Below are 5,247 nucleotides of genomic sequence, written 5' to 3'. Positions count from 1 at the left end.
GATCCCCTTTATCTGTCTGACCTGTGCTGACACCTCCTGACCCTGTCCACTGACCCAGTCAGAAGGCTTTGTCTGTAGAGAAATGACCATCTCCCAGAATAGAGTGTCCAGTTAACTTTCCCCTTTTCCCCCCAACGTGTCTGCAGCCCGGCTTCCAGCTGCATCTTTCTGAGCCGAAGGTCCTCCAGCCTGTGTTTGCCCAGGATCACAGCATCCAGAGCATCTCAACTTCTGCAAATTGAAATACAAGCCCAACACTTGGAAGAGAAGGGGAGAAACAGAACAGATTTGAACATAAAATCATTGTAGTGCAATCACTTCCCTTAAGCATGAATAGCGGCTACTAGTCACTGTGAGCTTGTGGCGCAACGGTAGCGCGTCTGACTCCAGATCAGAAGGTTGCGTGTTCAAATCACGTCAGGCTCACTGCAATCAACTTCTTACATTTCAAATCAAGAAAGGAGTATGTTCTTTCCGTTTCTCGGTCGTGTCAAATCTTCTTTGCGGAAACTTTCGATCACCCGTGAATCTTTGCTGTCAGTTTGATTTGTGAACACTGTGTCAGGGAGGTGGTGTGCCCATTGTTTGGGTAAATGCTCAGCTCCCCGCAATGTGAGAAGTCAAACACAGACTGTTCATCGCGGGATTTAAACACAGCCGGTTGGTTCAGTAGGTGACCGCGGGGTGTGAAAAACATGATACCGATATTTTTACAACATAATCTAGAGATTGCCATCCAGGTTTTAGTCGCATCAAACTGCCACGCAATGCTGTTATGGCCTCAGTAAACTATAATAACGTGAAGATCGCTGGGATGATTTTCTGCATCCGACTGCAATATAAACACAGATCATTGTTTCCAGTTTTGGTGGAACAAAAGACATCGTATTGGTGGATAATTACAGTTAGTGCAAACACAGCTAGCCATCGATAAATATTAATCCTGTTCACTTCAATGGCCAAATTTCAATTCAGGAACCAAGTGCACTCGGCTGCTTGTAACATAGACAACATGACAAAATGGCTCATAGGAGGAGAAATGGGACATTGAGGAGGAGTGAAATGTTTACTTTTGGTCACCTCCACAATTGTTAGAAAAACAGGTTGAAAGGATTCTTAAAAGGTGTCTGAAGTAGTGGTATGGCATAACACTTCAGACAGCGCAAAGTGGAAGACCACTTTCTAGTGGAAGAAAAAGACATTCCTTATTTCTGAAAGAACTGGGAAACAGAAGAGGGGATGAAATCTGACTTGGGAGCTATTTCCTATTTGTTGAGGATGTTGCTTCATCACAGTCTTGGTTTAGAGCATAAGCTTTTCATCAGGAATAAAAGGTGGCCCAAGGGGGCTGAGAGATAAATGGGAAGGAAGTGGGGCTGGAGGGAAGGCAGCTGGGAGTGCAATAGGTCGATGGAGGTGGGGATTGATGGTGATAGGTCAGAGATGAGGGTGGAGTAAATAGGTGAGAAGCAAGGTGGACAGGTATGACAGGTCAAGAGGTTGGTGTCGAATTGGAAGGTTGGATCTGGGACAAGGTGGGGGAGAGGAAATAAGGAAACTGATGAAAACTGCATTGATACCATGTGGTTGGAGGGTCCTAAAGCCGAAGCTGAGGTGTTTTCCTACAAGTGTTGGGCAGCAAGAATTTGGCAGTGGAGGAGGCCCAGGACTTGCATGTCCTTGGTGGAATGGGAGGGGGAGTTAAAGTGTTCCGCCACAGGGTGGTGTGTCGTTTAGATTTAGAGTCCCAGAGTTGTTCCCTGAAATGTTCCGCTAGTTGGCATCCAGATTTCCCAATGTGGTTGAGACCATATTGCGAGCAATGGACATAATCTTATAAATAGATTGCATAAATCTTAGCCTGCCAGAGTTATTTTCTTTAATTAAATTAAAGATTTTTAAAATTCAATTGGATGACTGCATGAAACGGTTTGTTGGTCAGATTTGAATCATCACACCCAAATGAGACGATGTCATGAATATCAGTGAACTGCTCTTTTTTGTTAAAAACCACAAGTTCTTGATTTATTTTCACAACTTACTGGTATTCACACCAGCACATTCAGTGTCAAACTCTGACATCAGAAATTAAATGACAGCATTAATTTTGACTTAGAATATTCGAACAAGCAAATTAATAGCACACAGTGAATCGCAAGTCTGATTAATATGAAATTAAATTTGACCAAAAAAATATAAAATCAAGATGGGAGAGAAGAAATGGGGAAAGGGCAGAAGGCAAGAAATGCAGCATCATAGAAAGTGCTCCTCTGAGAGCATTTTACCAACTACCACTGCTAAATATAAACACTCTGATATGATCCTCCGTTTTTAATGTAAACCTTAGTCCCATACAGTAGGTACCATTTAAATGAGTTAAAAATACAAGCCTTGAGCAAATCCAGCTTCCAGCCTTACGCACCCCCAGCTCCGGGGGGTTCTTGAACTCCTGGGCTCCAGCGGCCACGCCTCCACTGAAGAAGCTTTGGGAAGCAGGTGCAAAGGCAACACACAGAGCAGAGAACCTTTGCATATGAAAGCAGCTTACAGAGACATTGGGCAATAGCATCACATGATTTGTACACATCGACCTCTGGGTTATCTACCCAGCACACTCATGCAGCACTACTCTGCTTCTGTGCTCCCAGCAGCTGGATTGTGGATCAGTTTAAAGTAGGTCCTATATCTCTGATTACATCAGTACACAAGGCAGCGAAGAAAGGTTTCAGCACACTGGCATTCATCAGTTAGGGAATTCAGTATAGATGTTGGCAAGTTATGTTGTAGTTATACAGGACGTTGATGAGGATGCACCTGGAATATTGTGATCAGTTTTGGTCCCCTTGGTGTTCTGACTTCTGACTTCTTCATCTCTGGGTTTGTGTTGAACTTGATGGGATACTTTGTCCAACTCAGCATGTTTAAACAGTATCTCTCAGAGGGATTCATCTGAAACTTTTCAGGAGGTGAGCTCAACAAGATTGAACTGTTCAAAGTTTATGGACTCTATTTTCAAGTTACATCAGGACCAGTAGTCAGAGACACGTACAGCATGGAAACAGACCCTTCGGTCCAACTTGTCCATGCTGACCTGATATCCGATATTAATCTATTCCTATTTGACAGCACCTGACCTATATACTCTGGCGCCTCATTTCATATATGTACCACCCTCTGCATGAAGAAGTTGTCCCTTTAATATATTTCGCCTCTGACCCTAAACTTATGCCCTCTCGTTCTGGACTCCCCCACCCCAATGAAAAGACATTGTCTATTACACTGTCCATGCCCCTCATGATTTTATAACCGCTATTAGGTCCCTTCTCTGCCTCTGATGCTCCAGTGAAAACAGCCCCACGCTATTCAGCCTCTCCCTGTAGCTCAAACCCTCCAATCCCCCAGCAACATTCCCGTAAATCGTTTCTCATGGAGAAGTCAACGTTTCAGTCCTGAAGAAGGGTTAATACCCAAAACGCTGACTACTCCACATCCTGGTGCTGCCTGGCTTACTGTATTCTCCCAACCTCCTACTTGCCTACTTCGGGTTGCAATATGTAGTGGTTCAGTGTTTACCACGGCAGCCTCACAGCGCCAGGGACCCAGGTTTGATTCCAGCCTTGGGTGGCTGTCTGTGAGGAATTTGCACTTTCTCCCAATGTCTGCGTGAGTTTTGTCTGAGTGGTCCTGTTTTCTTCCATCATCCAAAGATGTTCAGGTCATGTGGATTGGCCATGCTTAATTGCCCATAGCGGTAGGTACATTAGTCAGAGGGAAATGGGTCTGGATGGGTTACTCTTTGGGAGGTCGGTGTGGACTTGTTGGCACGAATGGCCTGTATTTGCACTGTATCTGATCTCATCCAATACTTTTGTTACTAACGAATGGCAGAGTAGAATGGACTAACTTCCGCTCCGATGGTCTTGCGGTCTTAGGTTTCTCTGGATAATTTCATTGGCAATGTGCAGTCCCGGGCTCAATGAGCAGCAGTGTCCACTGAAGGCAAAGCTCATAGAATCAGAGAACTCCCACAATGTGGAAACAGGTCCTTCAGCCGAACACATCTGCACTGATCTTCCGAAGACTAACCCACTCAGATCTATTTTCTACCCTCCATAAATTGCACAAAGAGCCCCAAGGGTGGAATTATTCCTGGGTTCCTGGTGCCATGAGGCAGCAGTGCTAACTCTGAGCCACCATGGGGTTGTGATTGTGGGGTGTAGGGGAGGCAATTGCAGTGCAGCAGAAAACAAAAACAGCCCACCAACTCTCCCACTGCACCCACTGTCAGAACTGGCAGGAGGTTCAGTCCTGGGAGGTGACCGAAGGCAGTATCAATGGTAGGATCTGATTGCTGGGAGCGCTGGTGCCCCCGCTGGTGCTTCCGCAAGTTGTAGGAAAACATGAACCTCTTCCCACACTCGGGCCAGCTGGAGGGCATCTCCCCGGTGTGGGCACATTGGTGATTCAGTAGGGCGGAGGAATTGCTGAAGGCCTTCCCGCACTTAGCGCAGCAGAATGGCCTCACCCCCTTCGCCACTGTCCCCCACCCCCCAACACCCCCGTGTGGTCCAGCTGGTGATTCAGCAGTGTGGAGGAGCAGGTAAAGACTTTCCCACATTCGGGGCAGGAGAACGGATTCTCCCCGGTGTGGATGGACTGGTGCCTCAGCAGGGCAGAGGAATTGCTGTAGGCCTTCCTGCACACAGGACAACTGAACGACCTCTCCACCGTGTGGACCCATCAATGGGCCAGTAGGTCGGAGGAAAGAGCAATGCCCCTCCTGCACTCGGGGCAGAAGAACGGCCTCTCAGTGTGGACCCACTGTTGTCTCAGCAGGTGGGAAGACCTGCTGAAGGCCATCTCGCACTTGGGGCCGGAGAACAGCCTTCCCTCGTGTGGACCAATTGGTGTGTCAGCAGGGCAGAGGAATCACTGAAGGCCTTCCCACACTCAGGGCAGTAGAAGGGCCGCTTCCCCTCTGTGGACCCATTGGTGCTTCAGAACCGAATTTTTGAGTGTCAGCTTGGAAGCTTCAATGAGAAATCGGCGGAATGGGTTTATTGGGGACGCGTTCTCCATAAATACACTATATACGTATTCCTCTTGTGCTCTTCGTAGTTTCTCTGTGCTGCAGTGTGTCGTGGCTCGTTGAAATAATGTCCTGATGCAGCTTCGTTTGTGGGTGTTGGGATGATTGCTTTTGTAGTTAAGTATTTGGTTTGTGTGTGTTGTTTTTCTGTAGATGCT

At 46.8% G+C, this 5,247-nt stretch overlaps 1 non-coding gene across 1 annotated transcript; it reads left to right on the top strand.

Moving 5' to 3' along the window:
• Positions 1 to 354: 354 nt before the first annotated feature.
• On the top strand, positions 355 to 426 carry trnaw-cca (transfer RNA tryptophan (anticodon CCA)). Its single transcript has one exon. It is a non-coding gene; the product is annotated as a tRNA-Trp (tRNA).
• Positions 427 to 5,247: the final 4,821 nt, after the last annotated feature.

This window comes from Chiloscyllium punctatum, chromosome 36 (assembly GCF_047496795.1).
Source record: "Chiloscyllium punctatum isolate Juve2018m chromosome 36, sChiPun1.3, whole genome shotgun sequence".
Classification (NCBI taxonomy): Eukaryota; Metazoa; Chordata; class Chondrichthyes; order Orectolobiformes; family Hemiscylliidae; genus Chiloscyllium; species Chiloscyllium punctatum.
This window is presented reverse-complemented; position numbering and strand designations above follow the sequence as displayed.